Source organism: Scyliorhinus canicula, chromosome 10, assembly GCF_902713615.1.
Source record: "Scyliorhinus canicula chromosome 10, sScyCan1.1, whole genome shotgun sequence".
NCBI lineage: Eukaryota > Metazoa > Chordata > Chondrichthyes > Carcharhiniformes > Scyliorhinidae > Scyliorhinus > Scyliorhinus canicula.
In genome coordinates this window covers 64614884-64632815 of record NC_052155.1, presented here as the reverse complement: position 1 = coordinate 64632815, position 17932 = coordinate 64614884, and the positions used below count along the sequence as shown (strand labels likewise).

The window sequence follows — 17932 nt, the reverse complement described above, 5'->3', positions numbered from 1 at the left end:
ATTCAGTTTAAATAAACTTTGGTTTTCTACTGTAGCATAAAAAATCTGTAGGAATAGTTTTAAAAGTGTTTGAAACACTTTGTGCCAGATACTCCGCTTCTGAGGCTAAGTGCGGAGGATCCGTGGCGTTTTACCTGGTAAAAAATCAGCGGCAACCCCTCATCAATGCTGCGACCGGAGAGGGGCAATTAGCCATGCCGCGTAAAACTCCCAGCCTCCACAAAATAAATGTCCGGAGATGGCCGTGTCCGTGGCCATGCATGCGCACGGCGACAAACTCCAGAGGTCATGCCGCACAACATGGCATCGGTCGTGCGCGGACCCAACTTGCCAGATAGTGCCCCTCCTGGATACCCCCTTAACACCCCCTGGCCACCCCCCGCCAGTCCCCCATCCCTCGCGAAGGCCCACCACCCCACCCCGGCCAACAGGTCAGTTCCCTCCCAACTGTGGCAGTGCTGGACACAGTCTGCAGCCACCACACCAGGTTCCCGCACGGTGTTTTTTGCAAATTGAGTGCTGTGTGTAGTTGATGTTTAACCATTAGCAATGCCAGTGATGCATCTTCCAGATGCATTTTGACAATAAACCTTGCTGTCTTATTACCTTCAATGAATGTTTCATCTGGAGTTTGTGTCCAATTTTGCTCTCATTATTTGAGGAAGGATGTGGTGGCATTGGAGGCAGTTCAGAGAAGGTTCACCAGATTGATTCCGGGGATGAAAGGGTTGACGTACGAGGAGAGATTGAACAGTTTGGACTTAAACTCACTGGGGTTTAGGCAGTTCAGAAGACGTTCACTAGATTGATTCCAGGGATGAAAGGGTTGACGTATAAGGAGAGATTGAACAGTTTGGACTTATACTCATTGGGGTTTCGAAGAATGAGAGGGGATCTGATTGAGCAATGTAAAATACTAAGAAGGATTAAGAAAGTAAACGTGGACCAAATGTTCCTCCTTGCAGGGAAATCTAGAATGAGAGGTCACAGATATGGGTGAGAGGCATTAGATTTAAAACTGAGATGAGGAGGAACTACTTCTCGCAGAGGGTGGTGAATTTGGGGGACATGCTGCTCATTGTGCAGTGGAGTCTAAATCATTAAATGATTTCAAGAAGGAGACAGAAATATTTCTGATTTTAAAAATGGGTTAAAAGGATGTGGGGAACAGGCAGGGAGGTAGATTTGAAACCAGGAAGAGATCAGCTATGATCTGATTGAATGGCAGAGCAATCTTGAAGGGCTGAACTACCAACTTCTGCTCCTGTGTTGAATTCCATTCTCCTTTAAGTGGTGTATGAACTCTTGTGAAATGAACTGTGGCTCATTATCACTCACGAGATGTTCATGGAAACAAAATCTTCTGAAGGTTTCACCCAATCTCTCAATTGTTTTCTCAATAGATTTCTCCACTGCTGTTATCTTAATGATGGCAACTTCAGGCCATTTCGTATGAGCATCAAATAGAATGAGAAATATATGCCTCCAAACAGTCTGGCATAATCAACCTGTACCTGTTGCCAAGCTTCTTCTGGCCATTCTGATGTGTGTAATGGGACTAATGGCAGCAGGTTAACACTTTTGCACAAGACAAACACATTGCCTCCTTCTCCTTGATTTCAGCATCCAACCTCGGCCACCAAAAATAGCTCCTGGTTATCTCCTTCATCTTTACAATACCACAGTGTTCTTTGTGTAATTGATTTACGCACGGTAGCATAGTGGTGAGCACAGTTACTTCACAGCTCCAGGGTACCAGGTTCGATTCCCGGCTGGGTCACTGTCTGTGCAGAGTCTGCACGTTTTCCCTGTGTGTGCGTGGGTTTCCTCCGGGTGCTCCGGTTTCCTCCCACAGTCCAAAGATATGCAGGTTAGGTGGATTGGCCATGCTAAATTGCCTTTAGTGTCCAAAAGGTTTAAGTGGGGGTGACTGGATTACAGGGATAGGATAGATACATGGGTTTGAGTGGGATGCTCTTTGTAAGGGCCGATGCAGACTCGATGGGCCGAGTAGCCTCCTTCTGCACAGTAAATTCTATGATTTCCTTTGTAGCGGTGGAATGAGAGGGGAAAAGATAATTAAAATTTTCTAGTAGAATATTGCTTTAACCCAATCTTTGCTTCTGAAGTATTTCCTCGAAACAACATGCCCATGACCTCTGACAGTATTGGATCATTTCTTTTTTTATATAAATTTAGATAACCCAATTCATTTTTTCCAATTAAGGGGCAATTTAGTGTGGCCAATCTACCTACCCTGCACATCCTTTGGGTTGTGTGGGCGAAACCCTCGCAAACAAGGGGAGAATGTGCAAACTCCACACGGACAGTGACCCAGAGCCGGGATCAAACCTGGGACCTCGGCGCCGTGAAGAAGCACTGCTAACTACTGCGCCACCGTGTTGCCCTGTATTGGATCATTTCTGGTATGCTTTTTAATTTATCCTGTGGTTACAGCAGTGTTATCTATTTTCTTGAAGTGGAAAATATTTCCACACAAACTGCTTACCGATGAACTATTGGGGAAAGGTAGTTGGAAAAGCCCATCAGCGTTTCCATGATGGCTTGATGGTATTTGATCATGTATGTGTGTGCAGAGAAGAGCAATGCCCACCTCTGCATCCTGTTGTATATTCATGTTTGTTCCTAGTTGGAACAAGATCACTTTAGGAGTCCGGCCACATGGTGTATTGATGATGCTATTGGTTGTTTGCGCGGCAAATGCACAGTCCATCCAAATAACCGGTAGAGTAAACATCATTCTAGTGAAACTTGTTTGTTTGTCTGCAAGCTAACCTTTAAAAATACCTCAAAGAAAGCTGACAATGAGGAGGTCAGAACCAAGCGAGCAGATTCCAGGAAAAGGAACAAAATCATAGAAAAATCATTGATCCATGCACAAACATGCTAAAAGGACGAAGATTAAAACTTCACAGCACCAGGGACCTCCAGTGGCAGCCATGGTGTGAATGGTCACACATTTGGGAGCTCCCGCTCGTGGTGGTTTTATTGGTCCTTTTCCCCGATTAACGGGTGGATGTTTTGACGAAAAAAGGTGCAGGAGTGGTTGAGGAAGACTATACTCCACCAGTGGATGGATTCGTGGACCAGAAGTGGTTTTAGACAAAAGTAGCTGTTGGAGCAAGAAACCTTTCCTGTGATACAGGAAAAGATGGCGGAGAGCAAGGGATCGGCCATACCATCTCAATGGTCGATGGAGCAGCTGGTGGACTTCTTGAATGAGAATTTCAGCCAGCAGAGAAAAGAGGCTTGGCGAAGAGGTAGACCCGCTGAAGGCGGAGATTGATCTGTGGAGCTGAGGCTGGAGACACAAAGTCAGGCTATCCAGAAAGTGGAGGAAATGGTGGGGGAGCATGAGGAGCAGTTTGCTTCATTGGCAGCTGAAATTGGGATATTGAGGGATACTCAGAAGCGGCTTAAAGAGAAAGTGGAGGATCTGGAGAACTGCTCCTGAAGACAGAACTTGAGTATTGTAGGGTTGTTGGAGGGCATTGAGGGAGTGGACACTGGCTATTATGTTGGAGAGGTTGCTTGGAGAGAGGGCCTTCGACCTGCCCCTGGAAGTGGATCGGGCACATAGGGCACTGATAAGGAAGCCATGGGCGAACAAGCCGCCGAGAGTGATGGTGGTGCGTTTCACCAATTCCTGGATAAGGAAAGGATCTTGAGGTGGGCCAGGCAGATGATTAGATATACCTGGGAGGGCAACGAGCTCTGGGTTATCAGGACCTGGGTTTGGAACTGGCCAAGAGGAGAGCTTGTTTCAACCGAGTAAAGTCTGCCCTCTTTAAGAAGGGGGTGAATTTCGGGATGTTGTACCCGGCTTGCATCTGGGTGACCCACAATGGCCGCGAATACCACTTTGGTACACCAGAGGAGGCAATAGAGATTGTTAGAGATAATGGACTTGCAGGAGAAGGAGGACATTGAACTTTGGAGCAGGTGTTTGGGGAGGTTGGTCCACTCTGCCCCCCTTGCTGGGAGTTAGGTGTTTCCCCCCATGTTTTGTTTGGCTGTTATTGTTGTCATTTTCTAGTTTCTCTGGGGATGGGGGGTCGGAGGAGAACCTCCTTTATTTATTTTTTACCTCACTCAGGTTTATTTGAGGGGTGTTATTTTCCTTTTCTCGTTCTTTTTTATTGATATTGCTGTTTGCACCATGAGAGTGTGTGAGTGGGAGGGGGGGGGGGCGTGGAATCAGTGTGGTGGGGGAGGATGTTAGGCGCCATGGGCGGGGGCTGCCAGGCTAGCTGGGTGGGCTAGTTCACAGGAGCACAGTGGGGGGTGAGCAAGCGATTATTGTGTTGGGGGGGTTAGGATTGTTGTTTTGTTTGGGGGGTGAGATTGCTGATAGGGGTGGGGCTTTTGAAGTATGATAGGAGGGTGTTCGATGGTGGTTGACATCCGAGGGCAGGCCTGGAGGGTTGCGTGATGTGGGCCGGGGGCTGGCTTAAAAAGAGTTATGGTTGATCGACCGGGGGGGGGGGGGGGGGGGGGTAGGGCCCCCCCGACCAGGCGGATCACATGGAATGAATGGGCCAGTCAAGAGGTCCCTCGTGTTCGCACATTTGAGGAGCTTAAATGTGACATTCTGTTGGGGCTGTTTAGCACAGGGCTAAATCGCTGGCTTTGAAAGCAGACTAAGGCAGGCCAGCAGCACGGTTCGATCCCCGTAACAGCCTCCCCGAACAGGTGCCGGAATGTGGCGATTAGGGGCTTTTCACAGTAACTTCATTTGAAGCCGGCTTGTGACAATAAGCGATTTTCATTTCATTTCATTTTCATAGAATTTACAGTGCAGAAGGAGGCCATTCGGCCCATCGAGTCTGCACCGGCTCTTGGAAAGAGCACCCTATCCAAGCCCATACCTCCACCCTATCCCCATAACCCAGTAACCCCACCTAACACTAAGGGCAATTTGGACACTAAGGGCAATTTATCACAGCCAATCCACCTAACCTGCACATCCTTGGACTGTGGGAGGAAACCGGAGCACCCGGAGGAAACCTACGCACACACGGGGAGAACGTGCAGACTCCACACAGACAGTGACCCAAGCCGGGATTCGAACCTGGGACCCTGGAGCTGTGAAGCATTTGTGCTATCCACAATGCTACCGTGCTACCCCTTTCATTTCATTCTTGCAGGAAACACACCTGAAGCTCGGGGATCAGACCAGTCTAAGGAAAGGTTGGGTAGGCCAGGTCTTTCATTCAGGATTAGATATGAAGATGTAGGGGTTGGCAGTCCTAATAAATAAGTGGGTAGCATTTGACGTGGGGAAATATAGTAGCAGACTCGGGGGAAGGTTTGTAATGGTGAGTGGGAAATTGGAGGGAATGCTGGTGGTCCTGGTGAATGTTTATGCCCCAAATTGGGACGATGTAGAATTCATGAGGCGAGTGATGGGGGAAACCCCGGACCTGGACCCGCACTGGCTGATAATGGGGGAGGATTTTAATAGGGTTATTGAGACAAAATTGGACCAGTCGAATCTGAGGTCAGGGAGGGTATCAGCGGTGGTGAGGGAATTGAAAGGGTTTATGGAGCATATGGGAGGAGCGGACCTGTGGAGGGTTGGTAGGCTGAGGGCGAAGGAATTTCCGTTCTTCTCCCATGTACGTAGGGTGTACTCCCGGATCGACTATTTTGTGATGGATAGGACTTTGTAGGCGAGGGTGGTTGTTTCAGAGTACTCGCCGATTGTGGTCTTGGACCACGCTCCGCATTAGGAGGACTTGCAGGTGGACCGGGGGGCCAGCATCTGCAGTGGATATTAGATGTGAGATTATTAGCAGATGAGGAGGTTTGCGAGTGGGTGAGGGCTGCTATTCAGGGGTATGTGAAGCTGAATGACACAGGAGAGGTTTTGGCTACTACAGGATGGGAGGCACTGAAAGCAGTGGTCAGTGGGGAGTTTGTGTCGATACAGGCACATTGGGACAAGATGAAATGAACTGAGATGGCGAGGTTAGTGGATATAATCCTGTAGGTGGACAGGAGGTATTCGGAGGCCCCGGAGATTGGGTTGTTGAACGAGCGGTCCATATAGAGTTTGGACTGATATCTACTGATCAGACGGTGGGGCAGCTGAGGAAGGCCCCGGGGGGGGGGGGGGGGGGGGGGGGGGGGGGGGGGGGGGGCAGTCTATGAATATGCGGAAAGGGTGAGTATGATGTTGGCACACCACTTGAGGAAACAGGAGGCGGTGAGGGAGATTGAAAAGGTGAATGATATGAGGAGTAATATGGTCTTAGACCTGGTGAGGGCCAATGGGGTATTTGAGGAATTTTACAAGAGGCTATATGATTTGGAACCCTAGCCAGGGTGGAGGAAATGAGGCATTTTTTAGTGGGCTGGAGTTGCCCAAGGTGGAGGAGGACCTGGTGGAGGGGCGAGGAGTGCCCATTGGATTGGTGGAGGTGCTGGAGGGTATGGGGGCGAAGCAGCCAGGGAAGGCCCCGGGCCCGAATAACTTCCCGGTGTAGTTATATAAAAAGTTCTCGGGCGACCTGGGGCCACTGCTGGTAAGGGCATTAAATGAGGCAATGGAAAAGCATGAGCTCCCCTCAACGTTGTCACAGTCCTCGATTTCCTTAATTTTAAAGAGGGAAAAGGACCCAAAGCAGTGTGGGTCCTATCACCCAATTTCACTGCTGAATGTGGATGTCAAGTTGCTGGCCAAGATCATGGCCTCACGGATTGAGGACTGTGTGCCGGGGTGATAGGGGAGGACCAGACAGGATTTGGAAAGGAGAGGCATCTCTCGGCCAATATTAGGCGTTTGTTAAACGTTATAATGATGACCCCGGAGGACGAAATGTGGAGGTGGTGGTCGCAATGGATGCGGAGAAGGCCTTTGACCAGGTGGAATGGGATTGCTGGTGGGAGGTACTGGCGCAGTTTGGATTTAGGCAATTGGATTGGATCCAGCTGTTATACCAGGCGCCAGCAGTGAGTTTGCGGATGAACCAGGTGAGTTTGGGGTATTTTATGTTGCATCCTGGAACGAGGCATTGATGCCCACTCTCCCACCTGCTCTTTGCTTTGGCAACAGAGCCATTGGCAATGGCGCTAAAAGCGTCAAGAGGTTGACAGGGCACAGTGCAGGTGGTGGGGAAGCATAGGGTCTCGCTGAATACAGTTGCTCCATATATCAAACCCACTGAAAGGTATTGGGGGGTTATGGGCATACTGGAGGAATTTGGCCGGTTCTCTGGGTACAAATTAAACATAGGGAAGAGTGAGGTTTTCCCAATCCAGGCGAGGTGGCAGGAGAGGAGGTTGGGTGAGTTTCCGTTCAAGGTAGTGGAGGCAATTTTCAGGTATCTGGGCATTCAGGCGGCGTGGGGTGGGAGCAGTTACACAAGTTGAAACTGGCTCGGTTGGTGGAGCAAATGAGGGGGGATTTTAAGGGGTGGGACGTGACCCCACTGTCGCTGGCAGGGCGGGTGCAGCCTGTGAAGATGACAGTTCCAGAACCTGCAACTCTTTATTCCCAAGACTCTTTTTAGGCGGTTATTGCATTGATTTCAGGGTTTTTTTGTGGGTTAATGCCCCACAAGAAAGAAGGTGCTGCTAGAGCAGGGACGAAGGCGGAGGAAAGTGGGGGGGGGGGGGGGGGGGGGGGGTTGGCTCTGCTAAACTTGACGAATTATTACTGGGCAGCAAATATAGCCATGGTGAGGAAGTGGGTAGTGGGGGCGGGGGCGGTATGGGAGCGGATGGAGGCAGCCTCTTGTAAGGACTCGCGCTTAGGGGCACTGTTGACAGCACCTCTGCCATTCTTGCCGGCCAGGTACTCCACAGGTCCGGTGGTGGTGGCGGCACTGAGGGTGTGGGGTCAGTGGCTGCAGCACCTGAGGCTGGAGGGGGCCTCGGTTTGGGCATCAGCAGCGAGAATCATAGGTTCGCTCCGGGTGGGCGAGACGCGGGGTTCCGGGGGTGACGGCGGATGGGGATTGAGCTGTTTGGGGACCTATTCATTGAGGGAAGTTTCTCAAGTTTGGAGGGGTTGGTAGAGGAATATGAGCTGCCCAGTGGGAATGGGTTCCGGTATTTGCAGGTGAGGGACTATGTGAGGAAGCAGGTGCCGTCCTTTCCCGACCTGCCACCCCCGGGGTTGCAGGAAAATGTTGTGTCAAAAACAGGGGTGGGTGAGGGCTGAGTCTCGGAGATCTACAAAGAGTCAATGGACTGGGAGGGCACCCCGATATGAGCAGTCAAGCGCAAGTGGGAGGAAGAGCAGGGAATGGAGTTGGAGGCTGGGCTGTGGGGGGAGGCTCTGAGGAGAGTGATTGCATCCTCTTTGTGTGCAAGGCAGCCTTATTCAGTTCAAGGTCGTCCACAGGGCACATATGATGGTGGCCAGGATGAGTGGGCTTTTCGAGGGGGTAGAGGATAGGTGTGGACAGTGCGCAGGTGGTCCTGCAAACCATGTCCACATGTTTTGGCCCTTTCCGAAGCTGAAGCAATTATGGCGGGTGTTTGCTGATGATACGTCTGAGGTGCTGAGGGTGAAGGTGGTGCTGAGTCCATAACTGGCAATCTTTGGAGTGTCGGAAGACCCAGGAGTCCAGGGGACAATGGAGGCCGACGTTTTGGCCTTTGCCTCCCTGGTAGTCTGGAGACAGATCTTATTGCAATGGAGGGACTCGGGGTCAGCCGAGGGTGGGTGGCATTGGAGGTTAAAATGAAGGTAGAGGAGATGGAGGGTAGCGGTAGGGAAGGGGGGAAGTGGAGTGTTAGATATTTTGTTACCTGAATTCCTGTTTGCTCGCTTTTTGGTGTGGTTGGGTTTGAAGTATATATATATATATATATATATAATTGCCTTAATAAAAATGTTTTTAAAAAAAACTTCACTGCACCAAAGCTGAGAACAGAGGGTTGCCAAACATCAGTAGCAGCCATCGAAGTATCAAAATTTAAACATAGATTTCGGAGGAAACAACATTGAAAAAAAGCTTGCCACGTGCTCTGCCCGGAACAGTACAGGGAACACTGTGAGTAGCAAGTATCCTGCAACAATAGTTTAGAGCTAGGGATGTTCCAAAGAACAGAAGGAAACAGGCTGAGCCCTGGGGTAACTTGTTTGAAAAAAGAAGCAAAATAGTGCTCAAAGTTTTGCGGCACATCAAGCTTATTCAAGCCCTTTGCATAGTAAAAAGGGCAGGAACTCTTGGCACGTGGAACTGTATGATGAGAACACCGAGTGGTGGAGCTCATATACTGAAAAATGTGAGTATTTTGTCCAAGATAATAAAATTGCGGCAGATATTGTAGTCCCAATTTTCCTGTGACAATGGGGGGGAACATTCAACCTCCGTGCAAATTCTGGTCAGCCAGAAAAAACAGGCTTGAAAACCTATGATGATTTTGTGGAGCAATAACAGGGGCACGTCTCACCTAAACTGTTGGTCATTGCCGAGAGGTTTAGGTTTCATAAACTAAACCAACACCAAGGTGAATCAATCACACAGTTTGTAGCTACTTTGAAGAAATTATCTGAATACTGTGAATTTTGAGATGTCTTGATCAACACCATTAGAGACAGACTCATGTATGGGTTAAGAAACAAAGCTATCCAAAAAAGTCTATTAACAGAAAGCAACTTAAATCTAAAGAAGGCTTTAGAAGTCATGATCTCTATAGAATACTCAGTAGTAGTGGAGACATGAAATGCACTGCCTGTGAAAGTAGTTGAGTCGGAAACATTAGGGACCTTCAAGCGGCTATTGGATAGGTACATGGATTACGGTAGAATGATGGGGTGTAGATTAATTCGTTCTTAATCTAGGACAAAAGTTTGGCACAACATCGTGGGCCGAAGGGCCTGTTCTGTGCTGTATTTTTTTATGTTCTATGTTCTAATCAGCTAAGGTAGCCCAACAATTATGGTTGAACACTAGAATCCATAAAATGTTGGCTGACACATGAACATAGACATACTTTTGAAATGCCACCAATGTGCAATAACTGGGCACACAGCAGCAGATTGCTGGTGCAAAGATGCAAAATGCGGGAATTGTGGTGAAACATGCTTGTTAGGGAAAGAAACACCAAGTTCCAAAACCAAGAACCAAGGGCTGGATTTTCCGTTGCCCGACGCCAATATTGTAATCAGCGATTGGGCAGAGAATCGACTCAGATGCCCAATTTGGGCCAGCACCAGAGTGACGCCGGTCAGCCATGCTCCGCCCCTCGGAAATGTCACCATTACGGCGCGCATCATTACAACGGCATTGGTGCGTCATCGGCCGGAATGCTCCGCTCCCGATGGGCCGAGTTCCCGATGGCATGGGACACATGTGGTCTCAGCCATGCAGGAACCTGGCGTGGTGGCTGCGGACTGTGTCCAAGGCCGCCACATTTGGCCGGGATTTGTGCCACTGGCTGGGGGGGGGCTTCCGCGAGTACTGGGGGGATTGGTGGGAGGTAGCCAGGGGGTGGTTGATGGTTGGGCTGTGGGGTCACGGATGGCAGGTCGGGTCCGCGCACGGCCGGTGCCATGTTGTACGGCGCGACTGCTGCAGGTCGTCAGCCGTGCGCATACGCAGCCATGGACCAGGCCATTCTCCGGCTGTTTTCGGCGTGGGAGCCGGGAGTTTCACCTGACGCCACTGTTAGCCCCTCACTGGTCCCGGAATTAGTGAGGGGTCAGCGCCAATTTTTTTCATCGTAAACCTCCTGCAAATTCTCTGTTCGAACCGGCACTTCACCACTGAAATAGAGTCTCAACGTGATGCAAAAAAGGTGCAAAAAAGGAGCAGATCACAGTCAGATGATGAACTGTCATTGAATGTGCTGGCCATTGCGGGCGCAACAAACCACTACTGGGTCATTCCTTTACTGGACGATAGCTAGTGAAAATGGAGGTGGACACCGGAGCAACAGTTTTGTTGTTACCAGAAGCTGTTTACCAAGAGAAATTAAGACATATTGCCTTAAAACCCTCAAAGATAATACTAAAAACCTATACTGCGGAAGTGGTTCAATTGAGAAGCCAAATCAATGTAAACTGTAGACTGCAGACTTGTCCCTGCTCATGGTTAACGGTAACTATCCATCCCTAATGGGAAGAACCTGGCCGGAGAAAATTCAACTAAACTGGGCCAAGGTGAATCTCATGTCACAGTGCGTAGCAAGTCTACTGAAGATTTTAAAGACACATCCCATTGTCTTTAATGGAGAGCTGGGTAGCTGAAAGAGATCTCGGTCAAGCTAAAGATTAAGGATGAAAGCCAAGCAAGATGTTTAAAGGCTAGGTTAGTGCCATACGCCATCAGGCAAAATTAGAGAGGTTGGTCAAGACAGGAGTCCTCAAATGCATTAATGTAAGTGATTAGGCCACAATGATAGTGGGCTGGATTCTCCCCTACCCGGCGAGACGGAGGGTCCTGGCGTAGGGGAGTGGCACCAACCACTCAGGGGTCGGGCCTCCCCAAAGGTTGGGAATTCTCCCCACCTTTGGGGGCCAGCCCCGCGCCGGAGCGGTTGGCACCAGAAGACTGGCGCATAAAAACCGGTGCCCCCGGCAGCGGGACTGGCCGAAAGGCTTTCGCCGGTCGGCGCATGCGCCGGCAGTGACGTCAGCGGCCAGCTGCCGCTGACGTCACCACCGGCGCATGCGCAATGTGTGTTTCTCTTCCGCTTCCGCCACAGTGGAGACCGTGGCGGCCGCAGAAGGAGAAAGAGTGCACCCAGGGCACTGGCCCGGAGTCTGATCGGGGGGCCCCGATCGCGGGCCAGGCCACCGTGGGGGCACCCCCCGGGTTTCGATCGACCCCCCCCCCCCCCCCCCCCCCCCCCCCCCCCCCCCCCCCAGGACCCCGGGGCCCACTCGCGCCGCTGATCCCGCCGTTACAGAGGTGGTTCAAGCCTCGGCGGCGGGAGAGGCCTCCCAGCGGCGGGACTTCGGCCCATCCGGGCCGGAGAATCACCGCAGGGGCCTCGCCGATCGGAGAGGCGAGATTCCCGCCACCGCCACTTCCCGGGTGTCAGAGAATCTCTGCCACGGTGGGGGCTGGATTTTCGGCGGCCCCAGGCGATTCTCCGACCCTGCTGGGGGTCGGAGAATTTCGCCCCTGAAGTGGACCAACAGTGAGGAGTAGAGGGACATCCTCTTCTCCAGTATGGGCCGCGGACTCAGGCCTGCCCACTTGAACACAGCCTGGCAGGTGGTGGCAGAAGCAGTCAGCACTGCCAGACTCACCAGGAAGAGACAGCTGGTGATCCAGAGAGGTGGTGGTCACTGGTGAGTCCTCTTCCCGGAGAGTGGCAGAGAACCAAGGAGAATTCCAAAGGCCGCAGTGCAGGTGTTCTATAGATGCGGTGATCTCTGCTGATCTCCTGCTTCCTCTGCAATGGGGCAGCATTTCTGAGGAGTGTCAATGCCTTCTGGGCTCCGGATTGGGCTTCACCCTTGATGACACAGCTGGGGTATGAGGGTGTCCAGAGGGGTGGACTCCCAGATGACCAGAGGACTTCTGAGCATTTAAAGGACATAGTCAGCACTCAGCAGTGTGTGCAGTAAGTAGCACCAGAAGAGTGTGTTTAAAAGGCAAACTGCTGCAGCAATGGCGGACTGAGCCCGAGGAGGGCACCCCAAGTCCACGACTTGGCACCAAGTCACTACTCGCTACTGCCCTGGCCCATTCAGCCATTCCCCAGCAACCTGACAGTTTACAACGGTTCTTCAATGTCTCCCGCTCCACTTCTGCAGCCATGAAATGAAATGAAAATGAAATGAAAATCGCTTATTGCCACAAGTAGGCTTCAAATAAAGTTACTGTGAAAAGCCCCTAGTCGCCACATTCCGGCGCCTGTTCGGGTACACTGAGGGAGAATTCAGAATGTCCAATTCACCTAACAAACATGTCTTTTGCGACTTGTGGGAGGTAACCGACACAGACATGGGGTGAACGTGCAGACTCTGCACAGACAGTGACCCAAGCCGGGAATCGAACCTGGGGCCCTGGCGCTGTGAAGCAACAGTGCTAACGACTGTGCTACCGCGCCGCCTATGGCACCCAGTCCACATCTGTTGGAACAACATAGGTGCGGACAAGATGCCAAATGGAAGTCTTTTATATCTGATTAGCTGCTATGTGTCATGGTTGTCAAATATTGTTGTGAACCTGGATCCACATTTATCTGGAGATAAGCTTGATTAAGGTCAACTTTACTGGGATGCTGCTCCCCCCAACCAACCCAGCAAATAAATCATCAATTAAGGGCAGAGGGTACTGCTTTGCACACAGTACCATTTTGATAGTGACTTTAAAATCGGCACATGTGTGTATCAAACCATCTTTCTGCATCATGGATACGTGGGCGAAATTCTCCGACCCCCAGCAGGGTCGGAGAATCGCCTGGGGCCGCCGAAACCCCCACCCCCGCCGTGGCAGAGATTCTCCGCCACCCGGGAAGTGGCGGTGGCGGGAATCTTGCCACTCCGATCGGCGAGGCCCCTGCGGTGATTCTCCGGCCCGGATGGGCCGAAGTCCCGCCGCTGGGAGGCCTCTCCCGCCGCCGAGGTTTGAACCACCCCTGTAACGATGGGATCAGCGGCGCGAGCGGGCCCCGGGGTCCTGGGCGGGGCGGGGGGCGATCGAACCCCGGGGGGTGCCCCCACGGTGGCCTGGCCCGCGATCGGGGCCCCCCGATCAGACTCCAGGCCAGTGCCCTGGGTGCACTCTTTCTCCTTCCGCGGCCGCCACGGCCTCCACTATGGCGGAGGCGGAAGAGAAACCCACATCGCGCATGCGCCGGTGGTGACGTCAGCGGCAGCTGACCGCTAACGTCACTGCCAGCGCATGCGCCGACTGGCGAAAGCCTTTCGGCCAGCCCCGCTGCCGGGGACGCCAGTTTTTTGCGCCAGTCCCCTGAGTGGTTGGCACCACTCCCCTACGCCGGGACCCTCCGTCACACCGAGTAGGGGAGAATCCAGCCCCAGATTCCCATCGTCAGGGGGGCTCTTTGAGCCATCTTGGTGGCTGCAGTGAATGTGTGGTAAATGGAATGCTTAACAACAGCTCCAGCTGACAGGCTCTTTCTTAGGTGCTAACTCTGGCCCCAGCAGTTAGAACACCCATCAGGCTGGAAATTGCTCGGAATTCATGTCAGCAGAGGGCTGGGTCATTAGCATGTTCTGAATTTCTCCACAAATTGCGCCGCCAACAGGAAAGTGAACCCTACGCAATTCAGTCCTCGTGTCAACATTTAGGGCTGGATTCTCCCGCCCCGCCCGCCACAAGAACCCCACGGGCAAGACGCCGATAATGGAAAAATCTATTGACCTCGGGCGGGATTCTCCAGTCGCTGGGCAAATGCGGCTGGCGAATCCCGCCCTTAGTCTCATTGCAGGAACCTCTAATGTAAAGCGGGATGAAAGTGCTGTGTATTCTTGTTCGTTCCTAGTTGGAACAAGGTCACTTTAAGAGTCCGATCACGTGACATATTGCTGGGGGTGAATGGGGTGAATGTAATATATATGTATATATGATAATTCACACTGTCTTTGTAAGCGCAGTAGCGCTATCCTACCACTAGGGGGAGTAGCTCTGGGAGTACTCAGGAACGTGTACTGGGCTCCACCCTTGGCTCCGCCCACGACTCCTCCCCCTAGTGCAGCTGTATAAATACCCTTGTCCAGAGTCAGCCTGAGTCACTAAGAGTTCATCAACGGGTAACAGGCTGGCTCTGAAGTAAGTTGATTAAAGCCTAGATTCATATCGGAAACACGTGTCTGGTGAATTGATGGTTCCATCACTGAGATCCAAGAAGAAGGCACCAGCAGCAGTCATAGAAATAAATTATATGTGTTTCTCCTCTGGGGCCGGAAAAGTGGAATTTAAGCACCAGCAGGTGAAATGTGTGTGAATGTTTGAAACCTCTGCAATTGTGTCACTATAATGGTGTATTATAAGTTATCAGTCTTCACAAATAAAACTCATGGGACACCATGTGTTGTTTAAAAAAAAGAGAATGCCATCCACATGCATGCCCCCTCAGGCAGATCCAGCAATGCAAGATCCGGTGCCCAGTAGGGCAGAATGCCATCTCCTGACGTCAGCGTGCTATCCCAGTACCGTCTCATCCTAAAGTCAGTGCATTTTCCCAGTATCACCTCCTCCAGCGTGCTGTCCCAGGACCAAATTTCTTATTTGAAATGGCAGAGTCTTCACACCAGAAGTGGTGAGAGGGAGCAGGTCACACGCCTGACATGTACACTGACGTCACACGATCTGTGCTTTGGCTGCAAAATCCTGAAGGAGATATTCCTCCATTTTGGAGCTGCCAGCAAGCAAGCAACAGGAGTGTGAAAAGAACTGAAGATGGATCAGTTTGTAATAAGGAAGCGAGGACCAGAGACACAAACAGGTGGGACTTCACAACTGAATCTGCTGGAGAGAGCTTCACAGGAGACTTCATGGCAGGGGAAAGCAGTGCTGGTGCGAGCTCCATGGCCTCTGATGAACACCCCATTAGAAGAAGCTGAAATCGGAAGCAAAGCAGTATAAAGATGATTTCTTGAGGTATGGCTTTATTAATTGTGCCAGTGCAAATCAGGTTGCAATGCCCATATGTGTTATGTGCAGGGAAGTACCGGCAAATGAAAGACTAAACCCCCAAAACTTCAAAAGAATTTTGAATGGCGAGTTCGAGGAAAAACTCTTGATTTTTTTCAAAGGATGCAGCGAGAACTTAAATCATCAGCTGAGGTCCTTAGTAGAAATGTAACATTGAATGACACTGCAAGTGAAATCGTGAGGACCACACAGGCTCACCTATCACATTAAAGGTAAGCAAAAAGTCATAAAGTTCGGGCAGCGTGGGTCGAGAAGGTCAGCCAGTGTGGGTCGCATATGTTGGCTGGCTGGCGTGGGTCCTGAAGGATGGCCGGATGGTAAAAATGGGTCCTGGGTAAAAGAGTTTGAAAAACACTGTTCTAGATGGTAGCAGTCGTAGGTTTGGAAGGGCCTGTCTAAGGAACCTTGGTGAGCTATTGAAGTGTGTAATGAACTCCAATTGGCTTTATTGGTTGGCCAATTGGAGTATGAGCTCCCTCAATGATAGCTCATTGAGGGGGCCCATATAATCACCTGTGTAGGCTTTGTGAGCCAGTCTTAAGTTGACTGGACTGCTAGCAGCACTGTTGGAGCTGCTCCTGTAATATCGTTATTGTAAATAAAGATTGGTGTGGTGACGGAACTCCTGCCTCCCGTGGATTACTACAAAGTGCATTTTGTAGATAATAATAGTAATAACCTTTCATTGTCACAAGTATGAAGTTACTGTGAAAAGCCCCTAATCGCCACATTCTGGCGCCTGTTTGGGTAAGCTGGTACGGGAATTGAACCCGCGCTGCTGGCCTTGTTCTGCATCACAAACCAACTGTCTAGCCCACTGAGCTAAACCAGCCCAGATGGTACACACGGCTGCTACTGTTCGTCGGTGGTGGATGGTTTGAATATTTGTGGAAGGGGGAGCAATCAAGCGGACTGATTTGTCCTGGATGGTGTCAAGCTTCTTGAGTGTTTTTGGAGCTGCACTCAGCCAGGCCAGTGAAGAGTATTCCATTACACTCCTGACTCGTGCCTTGTGGATGGTAGACTGGTTTGGGGGCGTCATACCCTCTACAGGATCTTGTTGTTCTATGGTGACTTTAAGGCACGTTCTGCTAAGTGTGATAATCCCATTATTATTAATTCTCTGAGAGCATAGAAATTAGTCCATCGATTAGAAGGGAGATTGAAACTGACTTCCATTCTTTTTCCTATTCAAGGCAGTCCAGACTTCCATCCAGTCTAATTGACTATGGATTCAACACTTGGAGAGACAGAGCATTTGTAGGCTGGGAGACTTGCTCAGAGATGCTTCCTTGTCATCCTTTATGTAGCTATGTCAAAATTTGAAATCCCAAGACACTCCTTTTTCAAGCATTTGCAACTTCGAGACACTATCCTTAATAAAGATTATTATTATTATTATAAGACTAATGAAGATTTTTATTATTATAATAAGACAATTTTGCACCTTGACTCCTCAATTTCCCTGGTGGGAAGAATCCTAAATTCTGTGGAGCCTAAACAATTAATTAATAAGTTCTATGATACTTTAAATTCTAGATCCCACGTTAGAATATAGGTGTTTTTCAGTCTTGCGAAAAGGACTTGGCAATCGATATTTACGAGGAGACACGGGGTAATATATGGGACACCGCTGGTAAAATTTTGTTTTTTAATAAAATGAAACAAACCCAATTGAAAATACTACACCATTCGTATATAACACCTCGGCTGCGATTTAACGGGACAAAAACAGAGTCCCATTTGGGCCCGGTTAGTGGGTGTTTCTCAGCACAAACTCCACTGCTATTTTGCGGTACTTTGCCATTTTTTTGGCTTCAGTGAGGAATGCCTTGCCGAGGCTGTTCTTCAGTCATTTCCTGCTCTGGCGAGCTAGAGCATTTGCAGATTATGGTGACATTTTTAAATGCCTCCCCGATCTTTCAACCCCCCTAGCCCCTCTGCCATGGCCTCTGGACCCCCCCCCCCCACTGCACCCAACTTACCTCTTACGGGATCCTTGTGCTTCCCGTCACCCCATCTCTGAAGGGCAAGGCACCCCTGGGGCGCGATGAGGCCATTAAATCGCACCCTTAGTCTTGGACACAGGCTTAATTCTGCTACATCCTTGATGTGCTTAAAGTGTCTGGTCATTGAGGGTAATTACATACATGGCTTATAGATCTGTGTAAAGATTCAATTCTATTGATCTGGTGCAGTCAGGGAGCTGGAGAAGATTTTTGATAGAGCCTTAGAGGCTAAACCTGTGATCCTGGTTCTTGGTCTCCCAGATCAGAGAATTACTGATTCTAATGAAAAGAGCCTGTACAATATCCTGA

At 50.3% G+C, this 17932-nt stretch overlaps 1 protein-coding gene across 1 annotated transcript in view; it reads right to left on the bottom strand.

Annotated features, from left to right (window-relative positions):
• The window catches only part of calb1 (calbindin 1), a 141385-nt gene that overhangs the window by 13940 nt on the left and 109513 nt on the right, over positions 1-17932 (bottom strand). The gene's annotated exons all lie outside the window — the stretch shown is intronic.